General features: G+C 38.0%; 2 pseudogenes; both read right to left on the bottom strand.

Moving 5' to 3' along the window:
- Nucleotides 1-8,929: 8,929 nt before the first annotated feature.
- Nucleotides 8,930-11,037, bottom strand: LOC124078437 (large ribosomal subunit protein uL14-like; annotated as a pseudogene).
- A 928-nt stretch (nt 11,038-11,965) lies between these two features.
- Nucleotides 11,966-12,612, bottom strand: LOC124078394 (isopentenyl-diphosphate Delta-isomerase 1-like; annotated as a pseudogene).
- Between the last annotated feature and the right edge of the window lie 698 nt (nt 12,613-13,310).

The following is a 13,310-nucleotide window of genomic DNA, read 5'->3' as shown; positions in this document are numbered from 1 at the left end:
ACTACTTAATGATATGCTGCCAAGTGTCTTTTCCCAACTGTGCATTTAGTCATGTCACCTTGATAGCTGGATAGTCACAGTGGTAATATTTATACAACAGAAACCCCAAACACTAGAAATCAGGGTCCCCCATTCCCATTAAGCTGGTTGTTAAGCATTTACCAGCATACCACTAACTGTGAGCATTATTACCTTAATAGTAAAAAGGAAAGAACAGAATCAACCTCACAGAGCCTCTTTGAGGATGAAAAATAATTCCAGTTAAAGGATCTATTAATGGGCTTGCTGGTCATGTGGTTTGTTTAGCATTTGTTCCCTTTCACTAGAGACCAGGAGCTCCTTGAGGGCAGAATCCTGTTTGAATGAGCTGCTTATGTTCCAATTTCTCTCTTAGAGGGGCTCAATAAGTATTTGTTGAATAAGTGATTGAATGGCTAGATGTTCTTGATACTAATGTAGAAAATGTTATTATCTTAACAGCTGGCACCAGAATTACTTTTAGGAAAGGAAACAACTTCAAAAGCTACTGGGGCAGGAGGCGAGACCCAAGGGCATGGAAGGATTCTTATTACCAAAGAGAGAAAGCTAAGATGCTCTGAAAGAAAAAAAAATGAGGATTTGGCCTCTGTTTTTGTTTTTAATCTAGAAAAGGACATCAGAAAGAAGAAGAAAGTGGAGGGGACTCTGCATAAATAGAAGCCAACAAAACACACATGGTGAGAGGCTGGGGGTGAATTGAAAGTTGGGTAGCATGGAAACTACAGTTCCAATAAAACATTCCTGAGGACGAGGTGGCCAAAAGTATTATTTTGTATTGTATTTGTTTGTTGCAGGGTATGAGAAGCAACTGTTTATTATAACACAAAATCTTCAGTAAAATTTCTAGTCTACTAAAGAGGCTTGAGTATGTGTTCATTTTGGAATGAGATGAATTAGAAAGAAGCGGGGCTGTTCTATTTTGAGCCCAGCCTGCCAGTTAAGAGACAGAGGGATAATGACAAGATACGTTGTTACAGAGAAAAATGTGTGTCAGAGGCAGGAAATGCAATCAGAAGGGACCATTATGATGAGATAAATTCCTAGGAATTTGGAGAAACTTTGAGAGGCATTTTGGACTCTGTGGTTTATAGATTGAATCTCTGAATCAATTTCTCTAGATTTCAAGGAACTGGGAGATCCCAAATGCTGGTAGTTTACATTGGATCACCTTGAAATTTTAGAGCTATATAATATTCCAATGCTTGCCCAGGGGTATTAATAAATTTTGGTTCATTCTATAACTCAAAGTTTTAGGACATGAGAGGATTCTTTGCATTTTGAACTCCAGTATATGAATTAGGAATGGTCTGGGTGAACCCATAAAAACTAAGGCCATTATAGTGTCAAATTACCTTGCTCTCTTATTAAATGGCTTTTGATATCCATCAAAATCTGAGCTATCTGAAGAATAGAGCAGAAAAAGGAAAGGCTAACTTCTCAGTGGAGATGCCCAGCAAATACTACATTAAGCAAGTGACAAAGGTTAAGGTTAGCAGTGATGTCTTGTGAACATCATATACTCTCAGGTATTATGTGATGAGAAGGACATATAACCTCTGCAGTAAATTCTCTCAAAAAATCATTGCCCCAGTCTAATTATGAGAAAAATGCTAGATTATCCCAGATTTGGGGGCACTCTATAATCCAGCCGGTGCTTCTTCAAATTGTAAAGGTTATGAAAAACAAGGAAAGACCCAAGAAACTGTCACAGAGGAGAGCTCAACATTTTAAGTGTAGTGTTCAGTGAGGGGTTTTTATTGTTTTTTGTTTGTTTGTTTGATTTGGGGGGCAGGTGTGCTGGGGATCAAACTCAGGGGTACCTTACCACTAAGCTAAATCCCCAACATTTTTAATTTTGAAACAGGGTCTCTCTAGGTTGCTTAGGGCCTTGCTAAATTGCTGAGGCTGGCTTTAAACTTGTGATCTTCCTGCCTCAGCCTCCTGAAGTGCTGAGATTACAGGCTTGTACCATCCTTCCAGTCAAGTTTAATGCGTTTTAGTAATTACACCCTTATAACTTAAATAACCACAGTTGAGATACAGAACACTTCTGTTGCTCCCACAAAGTTTCTTTTTATCTCCCTGCCTCTCTTTCCAGCCTCAGGCAACCATTGATCTGCTTTCTGTACCCTGGGTTAGATTAATCTTTTCTCTAGTTTCTTATGACTAGACCATACAGAATGTATTCTTCCCCATTTAACTTCTGCATACCACTATATGTTGAAGAGACTCTTGCATTAGTTATCCATCTACTTCTAGGAGACAAATTTTAAAAACTTATTTTGTGATATTGGGGGGGATTGAATCCAGAAGTGCTATGCCACTGAGCTATATCCCCAGCCATTTTTAATTTTTTAATTTTGAGACAAGGTCTTACTAAATTGACCAGGCTGGCCTTGAACTTGTGATCCTCTGCCCCAGCCTCCGGAGTTGCTATAATTATAGGCATGGGCTATCATGCCTGGCACCAAATTGTTTTCAATTCAATAGCTTAGAATAACAAATGTTTATTTTCTCCCACAACTTCTGTGGGCCAAAAATTTAGCAGTGTCTTAGCTTGGTGACTCTGACTCAATGCTTCTTGGAAACTGTAGTCAAGATGTTAAGCAGGCTGGGTGCTGTGGTACACATCTGTAATCCCAGCAGATCAGAAGGCTGAGGCAGGAGCATTGCAAGGTCAAAGATAGCCTCAGCAATTTAGCAAGGCCATAGGCAATTTAATGAGACCCTGTCTCAAAATAAAAAAATAAATTAAAGCCTGGCATGGTGGCACACACCTGGAATACTGCTAAGCAACTCAGTGAGACCCTATTTCTAAGTAAAATACAAAATAGGGCTGGGAATGTGGCTCAGTGGTTGAATGCCCCTGAGTTCAATCCTTGATACCCACCCCCAATTAGTTAATTAATTTTTTAAAAGGTGGAGGGAGCTGGAGATTTGGCTCAGTGATTAAGTGCCCCTGGGTTCAAATACTGGTACCAAAAAAAAAAAAAAAAAAAAAAGAGAGAGAAAAAAAAAAGATGTTAGCACTGGCTAACATCTAACTGAAGACTGGATTGGGATTGGTAGTCTACTTCTAAGATGGTGCATTCACAGCCTGGAACTTAATGTTGGTTGTTGTCAGGAGGCTTCAGAATATATCTATATATCTTCAGTATATATCTATCTACTATAGATATAGATATATCTACTATAGATATAGATATAAATATATACATATTTATTAGTTGTTGATAGATCTTTATTTATTTATGTATGGTGCCAAGAACCGAATCCAGTGCCTCACACAGGCCAGGCAAGTGGGCTACTGCTGAGCCCCAGCCCCAGCCCTCCATAGGACTTCTTGAAACTCTTTATAACTTAATGTCTTGCCAGACTTTAATCTATGGAATTGTAAGATAATAAGCATGTTTTGTGTGAAGCTGCCAAGTTTGTGGTAATTTATTACTGCATTAGAAAACTAATACACTGTCATTACAGGCATTGTGCCTTCTTATCTTATCCTCTTTTTTCTCCAACTGCTATGATGAAGTTTTCATTTCAGATATTGTTTTTTCACTGCTAGGAATTTGATTTGATTTTTTTTCATATCTTCCATGTCTTTCCTCATCATATGCATGTTTTCCTTTAAATGTTCAAGCAATTTTATCATTTTTTAAAATATTTAGTTGTTGGTGGACCTTTATTTTATTTACTTTTATGTGGTGCTGAGGATCGAACTCAGTGCCTCACACATGCTAGGCAAGTGCTTTACCACTGAGCCACAACCCCAGTCCAATTTTATCATTCTTGTCTGTTAATTCTAGTCCCTTCTGGGTCTGTTTATGCTGACTGCTTTTTTCTGTTTTTTTTTTCCTCCCCCTTGCTTCTTGGCATATATTGTATTACTATTAGTTTTAGTTGTAGATGGACACAATACTTTAATTTTATTTATTCATTTTTTATGTGGTGCTAAGGATTGAACCCAGTGCCTCACATGTGCTAATCAAGCACTCTACCACTGAGCCACAACCCCAGATTTATATTGTAATTTTTGATTGGATGGTAGCAAGTTACATTGTTGGGTGTTATTTTGTAGCCAAGAGTGTAGGTCTTTGTTTTACCAATTAACTCAATTTCAGATTAGTTTGATGTTTTTGAGGCTTGTTTTTAAGCTTCGTCAAGCAGGTATAGAATATAATTTAGGGCTACTTTAGACCTATTAGTAGGATTGCATTCTTCTGAGGTCTCTCCTGAACATCTTGAGAGATCATTGTGGTATTTCTACTCTAATTGGTCAGGATTTGAATGTTTTCCAGCCCTCTATGGGTTCTGGGAATTGTTTAGTTATATCTCTTCGACTGCTCTTTGCTCAGCCTCCTGGAATTTAACTCTATGTCTGCCCACATTAATATTCAGCAAAGACTCAAGATCCTATGCATATTTTGGGGGCTGGGGATGTGGCTCAAGTGGTAGCGTGCTCGCCTGGCATGCATGCGGCCCGGGTTCAATCCTCAGCACCACATACAAACAAAGATGTTGTGTCCGCCGAAAAACTAAAAAAATAAATAAATATTAAAAAAAAAAGATCTATGCATATTTTTTTTAGAGCTCTGTTTTTGCATGCTTTCTTCCTTTTTGGAATTCTCTGTAGCAACTTCCAGCTTCCTTAGCTTCCCTGAACTCCAATCTCATGTCTCCAACTCATTGAAACTGCCATGTTCTCATGTTATGATCCAGAATGTACGTCTAGACAGAAAGCCAGGGCAATTATAAACTTACCTCGTTTGTTTTCCTTCTCATAATGATATCATGTGTGCTCTGCCTATTGCCCAATGTCTAAGAAGAGTTGTTCTGCATATTTTGTCTTGCTTCCTAATTGTGGATGGCAAAAGATCTCTTTTAACTCCATTATGGTCAGTAACAAAAGTCCTCTTTTTCAATGGAATTTTATTAACATAGGCCAGTCTTTGAGAAATTGATCACCTTGATAAAATGGAATTTATAAACCTAGAAGTTTCTCAGCTAAGGTGAATGTACTAGAATCATGTCAACCTGGGAGGGCTCTTTTGGATAGCCACAGCCTTGTTCAGGTTACATCTCACACCCTAGTTTCTTACACGAATGTCTGTGGAATGAGTGAGTTACTGAGTGAGCTTATTAAATTTAAACATGGTCATTCTCGGATGAAAAGAAGGACCTGACAGATTTGATTTTTCCTAAGAATTTATCAACTCCTTGATCTATAAATATAAAGACCCAGAAATTACTTAATCAGCTGGATACAGTGGTACACACCTGTAATCCCAGCAATTTGAGAGGCTGAGGCAGGAGAATCACACGTTCAAGGCCAACTCAGCAATTTAGTGAGGCTCTGCCTCAAAATAAAATAATAAAGAGAGTTGGGGATGCAGCTCAGTGGTAAAGTGCCCTAGGTTCAATCCTCAGTACCTCTTCCTCCAAAATTACCTCATCATACTTACCATGAGAAATGAGACTTGATCTATCAGAGAATGGATAGTCATCATACATGTGGCCAAAGCTTGTCAACTTTCTCAGTTAGGAAAACTAACTTTACAAAGCAGTACCATGTTCACTATTTTTCCTAACACATAATGTTAAGTGTGTAGGTTTTAGGCCTGATTCTAGATCCAGAATATCTGGGTTCAAATCCCAGTTCCATCATCAACTAATTGTACAACTTTGGGCAAATTATTTAAACTTGTTGGACCTCAGTTTTCTTCATTTCTAAAAAGGAGACAGTAACAGGGCTGGCGTTGTGGCTCAGTGGTAAAGCACTCCCCTAGCACTTGCGAGGCCCTGGGTTCAATCCTCAGCACCACATAAAAAAATAAATAAAGGTATTTTGTCTGACTACAACTAAAAAATAAATATTAAAAAAAAGAAGACAATAACAGTGGCTGTAGGTGTGGTTCAGTGATAGAACACTTTCCTAGCATGTGTGAAACACTGGGTTTAATCCTTAGCACTGCATAAAAATAAATAAATAAAACGAAGGTATAAAAAATATTTGAATTCTAGTTTAAAAAAATAAAGAAGAAAACAACATATACCTCAAAGAAGAAAACAACATATACCTCAAAGGGCTGTTGTGAGGACTGAATAATTTGATACTATCTGTAAAATCCCTTAAATCAATATCTGACATGTTTAAGAGTTGATTTAGAGCTAGCAATTATTACCAAATATTTGGGCTGGGGTTGTGGCTTAGCATGCGTGAGGCACTGGGTTCTATCCCCAACACCACATAAAAATACTAAATAAAGATGCACACAAAGTATATCAATTTTAAAAGTATTTAATAGCATTTACCTTGACTATATAATAATCTCATAAAATGAACTCTTTAAATGTCTTTGGGTAGTACACACCTGTAATCCCTATGACTCAGGAGACTAAAGCAAGTAGATTGCAAGTGTGAGGCCAGCCTCAGTAATTTAGTGAGATCTTGTCTCAAAAAAAAAAAAAATGGGGCTGGGGATATAACTCAGTAGTAGAGTTCAATTACCATTCCCCCCCACACACAGAGTCTTTGGTATGGTTAATTACTTCTTTTTAGGTGATAACAGTTCTGATACAGGTTTCAGGATTTCAGAATAATCAGCTTTGAAGGAATGAAATTATATGTTTATAAATAAATTTGTTAAATGGCCATCATGTGAGTTTCAGTAAGGATTATTTCTTGATTAGGGACTGTGACATTAGCTAAAAAGGCCCACCTTCTATTTAAGTGTCCCTTTCTAACTGGAAACATGAGAAGTTACTTCTCAGAAGCCACTATTTTTAGAACTGGTGTTCCAAAGCTGATGGAGAGGTTTTAGGGGAGCTAATCCCAGTCTCTTTTGTTACAGGAGGCTGATGTGCATCCTTTACCTATAGCCAAAGGAAGGTTCAAGATGCCTTTAGTAAAGTAAGAGATTCAAAGAGCATTCAAAGGCTGAGTTTCAGTCTGGCCAAATCTCCCCTCTCAAAGAGGGATTTATGTTAGAATTAGTGCTTTAAGGAAATGGGATATGTCTTTGTGTAGACATTTGTAGATATTTGAGCAAAGGAAGAGGTAAAGCACTTTTCCTCAGCCTACAAAGTTTAATACAAAAATCAAGTCAGAATTTGCCTCTGGAATTAAACATGTCAAAATATTAATGCTTAGAACTTATTCTAAGTGTATTATATTAAAAACAAAATCTTTATGAGCCTAGGCATGGTGGTATGTACCTGGAGTCCCAACTATTTTGGAGGCTGAGGCTGAAGAATTGTTCAAGGCCAGTCACATCTACCTAGAGTAAGACCCTGTCTCAAAATACAAAAAGAAAAAGAAAGAAAGAGAGAGAGAGAGAGAGAGGAAGGAAGGAAGGAAGGAAGGAAGGAAGGAAGGAAGAAAGAAAGAAAGAAAGAAAGAAAGAAAGAAAGAAAGAAAGAAAGAAAGAAAACAAAAAAAAGCCAGGCTTGGGGGCAGGGTGCTGCAGGACACTGAGGATGTAGCTCAATGATAAGAGCACCCTTGGGCTCAATCTCCAGTATTGTGAGAACAGGGAAAAACAAACAAGCAAAAAAGCCCCCAACCAAACAAACAAATCAACAAAAAACAAACAAAACCCTCAAAAACAGCCTGGGCAACACAGTGAGACCGTTTCATATTTCCCAAAATATGAAACGGGGTTGAGTGGGGGCTGGGGCTGGGGCTCAGTGGCAGAGCGTCTGCCTCACACATGTGAGCCACTGGGTTCAATCCTTAGCACCACATAAAAATAAATAAACAAAATAAAGATTTGCGTCTAAAAAATATTTTTTAAAAAGATTCTTTAAAAAAAAGTATGAAACGGTATAATATAGGCACATGACTATAATCCCAGTGGCTCAGGAGGCTGAGGCTGGAGGATCAAGAGTTCAAAGCCAGCCTCAGCAACTTATCGAGGCCCTAAGCAACTTAGTGAGACCATGTCTCAAAATAAAAATTAAAATTAAAATTAAAAAAAGGACTGGTTAAGCACCCCTGTGTTCAATCCCTCCTACAAAAACAAAAACAAACCCCTAAACTGCATAATAAATAAATTAAATAAATTTTTAATTTGGAAATATTTTTGAGCTAACAGAAACGTTGCAAAAATGAGACTATCACAAAGAACACTTGCATACCCATACTCAGAGTCACCTTATATTTTTCTCAATTTGCTTTATGATTTCTACTCTCTCTTTCATATTCTATTCTCAGGTGTAACTTGGTATCATTTCTGCTGCTTTCTATTCATTTTGAGGGTTTTTTTTATTGTTTTGTTTTTAAATATAGTGCTGGGGACTGAACCCAGGGACTTGCTCATATTAACCATATGCTGTACCACTGAGCTACATCCCAGTTCCATTCATTTAAGCAGTCATTTAAGTCATTCATTTAAGCATGACTCAAAGGGAAATAATATCCAGAAATCTATATATGTGTATTTGTGTGTGTGAAATAATGTAGTTTTTTTTTCTTGAGACATTTAAAAGCAACCTGCATATATTACAGTACCTGTCCTCTAAATAAACTCAGTGTATGTTTACTAGAAACAGGTGTTCAAGGCAAAAGGCACGTATCTGAGGGACCATACCTGAGATACCTCAGTCATATCTAGACCTGATCTAGACCCTGAGATCCTAGACTCCAGTCTGTCTCTGATGCCATACCAGGGATTTTGGAGGAAGAGTAAATGTATCTTGCATATGGGAAAATATAAATTGTTGTGGCTAAAAGGCAGAGTGTCATAGCAATATTTCCTGGAGATTATTTCCCCTCCTCTTGAACATGGGCAGAACTTTGCGACTACTTCAATGACTGGAATGCAGCAGAAGAGACTGTGTTATTTATGTGTGTGTGTATGTGGGTGTGTGTGAGTGATTGAGCAAATTATTATTATTTTTTTACAAACACACTGGAGAAACACACAATGCTGCCTGCATTGAAAGCAATCCTGGACCACAGTCTGCACAATCTTGCCACTGGTCCTGTGATGGCAGAAACTTTCATCTAATCTGTATTATTTATTATGACTTCTGCGTTATCCTCAAAATAACAAACACATCGTTTTTTTTCTCCCATATAACTTTTTTGTCTCCCACATGTACCTTCTTTCTGGCTTTGGTTTGTCGTCCTTCTTCCTTTTTTTTTTTTTAGGTACCAGGGATTGAACTCAGGGGCACTTGATATTGAGCCACATCCCCAGCCCTATTTTGTGTTTTATTTAGAGACAGGGTCTCACTGAGTTGCTTAACACCTCACTTTTACTGAGGCTGGCTTTGAACTCTCAATCCTCCTGCCTCAGCCTCCCAAACCACTGGGATTATAGGCATGTGTCACTGCGCCCGGTGTTGTTCTCCTTAACTATAGCCATCACCATGTCACTCACACCAGCTGCAGGAAACCTGTTCAGCCATCCCTTGATCCCCTCTACAGAAATTATATACAGATTTTTGGCTCCTGTGTTGTGAGCACAAGTGATCATGGCTCCTATTGGAAGAACCAGGAAAATACAGAATTTCCTGCCGAAGGACCCACCACATACATACTTGCTTTGACAAATTTTGTTTTGTTTTGTTTTTGTACCTACTTAACCACTGAGCCACATCCCAGCCCTATTTATTTATTTATTTATTTATTTATTTATTTATTTATTTATGTTTTGAGACAGGGTCTTGCTAAGTTACTTAGGGCCCTGCCTAGCTGCTGAGGCTATCTTTGAACTTGGGGTCCTCTTGCCTCAGCCTCCTGAGCCCCTTTGGTTTGACATTTTGAATGTTGGACAAGAATAGAAAAGGAGACTGTTACATTTTAGGCTAGGTCACAAAAGGCAATACAATGCCTCTCTCTCCATCTTTCTCTGTTTCTTTCTCTTTTACATTAGGAATCTAGCTACAATGTTATGAGGAAGAAGGAAGTAACTGGCAGCTCCAACTAAGGTCTCAGCTCAACTAGCACCAAACATGTGAGAGGACAAGCCCTCAGAAGACTCCAGTCCCTAGTTGTTCAGCCCAAAGTGCAGATTCATAAGCAAAATAAATGTCATTGTTTTATGCCATTAAGTTTTGGAGGTGATTTTCTTTTTTTTAAAAATTTTTTAGTTGTTGATAAACCTTTTTATTTTATTTATTTATATGCAATGCTGAGAATTGAACCCAGTACCTCACACATGCAAGTCAAGCGCGCTACCACTGAGCCCCAGCCCCAGCCCCTTGGAGGTAATTTCTTATGCAGCATTGATAACTCAGAATCACAGACAGTAGCACAGCCGCACTTCCTTGGGTAAACAAAGATTTTTCTATTAGAATGTGATTTTGATTAGTGCTTAAGCTATTTCAGAAGAACAAGAGATTAATGACAGTACTGAGGATGGAGAAAATACCGGTCATCTGTCAGTCTTCCCCCTTTGAGAGATAACTGTAAGAATGAAAGATTCTTTTTTTTTTTTTAAGAAAGAGAGAGAGAGAGAATTTTTAAAAATATTTATTTCTTTTTTAGTTCTCAGCAGACACAACATCTTTGTTTGTATGTGGTGCTGAGGATCGAACCCGGGCCACACACATGCAAGGAGAGCGTGCTACCGCTTGAGCCACATCCCCAGCCCATGAAAGATTCTTATATTAGGATTTCTAAAATGCAAGATTAGATGTAGTAAATAAATGCATACTATAATCTATTAACTAGAATTTAACTCTGCCCATTTTTTCCCCCATACCCATAGAAATTAGATGATTTGGGATAATTTAGCACCCCTTTTTAGAAAGATTGCTCATGACACTGGCATGTAGTCTAAGCTACTAATTAGGGGAGTGTTTGTATCATTGATAATATTTGAACCCTTCCTTTATGAATTTTCAGGGAAAATCTAAGCATCCACTGGCTGCTTCCTGAGATTCCTGTTGAATTGGGTTGGATTGGGTTGTTAATGTTATCCCCTAATGTACACAAAAGTTTGGGCTCTACCAGTCTCTTCTGAGTAACATCTGAACTGTGCTGAAGTTCATGTATAAACAGAAACCTACTTTCAACCCTTAGTTATCACACAAAAATTTATTAATTTTTTTGTCATGTTAAATTTAAGGTTTATTTTTGGGGGGTGTTGGGGATTGATTGAACCCAGGCATGCTCTACCTCTAAGATATACCCCCATCCCCTTTTATTTTATTCTATTTTGGAGACAGGGTCTTGCTGTTTCCCAGTCTGGCCCCCCAGTCACTGGGATTACTGTTGTTTGCCATTATGCCCAGCTAAATTAAATTTTATTTGCTATCTCTCTTTTTACAATAATGTTCCATACATTTTACAAACAGCTGTATGAGGGTGTGATATAAAATTATGTCAGTTGTTCTTTTCACACAATTTATTATTATTATTATTATTATTATTATTATTATTATTATTTTGGGGGTACTGGGATTGAACTCAGGGGCACTTGACCACTGAGCCACATCCCTAGCCCTATTTTGTATTTTATTTAGAGACAGGGTCTCTCTGAGTTGCTTAGTGCCTTGCTGTTGCTGAGGCTGGCTTTGAACTCGAAATCCTCCTATCTCAGGCTTCTTAGCCTCTGGGATTACAGGTATGTTCCACTGCACCCAGCACCACACAAATTCTTGTTGTAAAGTATCATTGTATCATATAAAAGTCATCCTAAAGGGGGCTTGAATTTTTTTTCTTATTCTTTTTACTTGTAAGGGGGCGCAAATTTAAAACAGCCTCATGCAATGGCGCACACCTGTAATTCTATCTAGAGAGACAGGAGGCTGAGGCAGGAGGATTGCAAATTTGAGGCTAGCCTGGGCTACTTAGTGAGACCCTGTCTCAGTGGTAGAGCTCCCTGTGTTTAGTTCCTAATACCACAAAACAAATAGACAAAAACATTCTAAACTCACTAAATAGACATTTTTTGGAGGTAATCATTTATCTACACATTCACATTCTCTATATTTTCCTGTCAATAAAATGATTTGAATGATTTCATTTTCCCACCATTTAAAGAAAAATATTACCATAATTTGAAACCATGGAGTTATTTTAATTTCACCATTGGCTGCTGTTTTAGGAAGTTCTTCTAGTCCTTCCTTTGACACATAATAATAGGGTTAAATCTGTTGGCATCTGGATTCAAAGTTATGTTCTTCCTAACAAACAGAATGTAATCAATTTCGTATTCACTCTGATGCCATCAGATGGAGCCCTGTAATGAATTCTTCTTCATTTCTTCTGAAGGATCCTCTCCCATGGGAATTCCCAATTCAGCTCCTAAATGCCCCTGTGCTGCTCCAATGGCTTCATTTTCTTCAGGCTCACCTGGATTACTTAATGGATGAATATAAGAAGTATTGGTAAAACAACTTGGAAAGGTAATTTTAACATCTGATCTCTGCTGTAACAGGAGAGTCAGTGTTGAATAAGAGGACAACTAAAAGCTCAGTGTAATGATCCTTTCTCAATGTTCTCATTCAGGTGACAATTCCTGATCTCAGTCCCAATTTTATTGTCACTGTCATCAATAGGAACACATACCTCTGCCAGGAGTTGAAACCGTTGCTTCTGGAGATGATATTTATCTCAGGCATTTTTTTTTTTTATTGGTTGTTCAAAACATTACAAAGCTCTTGACATATCATATTTCATGCATTAGATTCAAGTTGGTTATGAACTCCCAATTTTACCCCAAATACAGATTGCAGAATCACATCAGTTACATACACATCCACAATTTTACATAATGCCCTATTAGTAACTGTTGTATTCTGCTACCTTTCCTATCCTCAACTATCCCCCCTCCCCTCCCCTCCCATCTTCTCTCTCTACCCCATCTACTGTAATTCATTTCTCTCCTTGTTTATTTTCCCATTCCCCTCACAACCTCTTATATGTAATTTTGTATAACAATGAGGGTCTCCCTCCATTACCATGCAATTTCCCTTTTCTCTCCCTTTCCCTCCCACCTCATGTCTCTGTTTAATGTTAATCTTTTCTTCCTGCTCTTCCTCCCTGCTCTGTTCTTAGTTGCTCTCATTATATCAAAGAAGACATTTGGTATTTGTTTTTTAGGGATTGGCTAGCTTCACTAAGCATAATCTGCTCTAGTGCCATCCATTTCCCTGCAAATTCCATGATTTTGTCATTTTTTAGTGCTGCGTAATGCTCCATGGTGTATAAATGCCACATTTTTTTTATCCATTCATCTATTGAAGGGCATCTGGGTTGGTTCCACAGTTTAGCAATTGTGAATTGTGCTGCTATGAACATCGATGTGGCAGTATCCCTG

This window comes from Marmota monax, unplaced genomic scaffold (genome assembly GCF_021218885.2).
Source record: "Marmota monax isolate L192 unplaced genomic scaffold, Marmota_monax_Labrador192_F-V1.1 WCK01_AAM20220418_F8-fsc00171, whole genome shotgun sequence".
NCBI classification, from domain to species: Eukaryota; Metazoa; Chordata; class Mammalia; order Rodentia; family Sciuridae; genus Marmota; species Marmota monax.
Note: the sequence above shows the minus strand (reverse complement) of the source record. Positions and strands in the feature narration are given on the sequence as shown.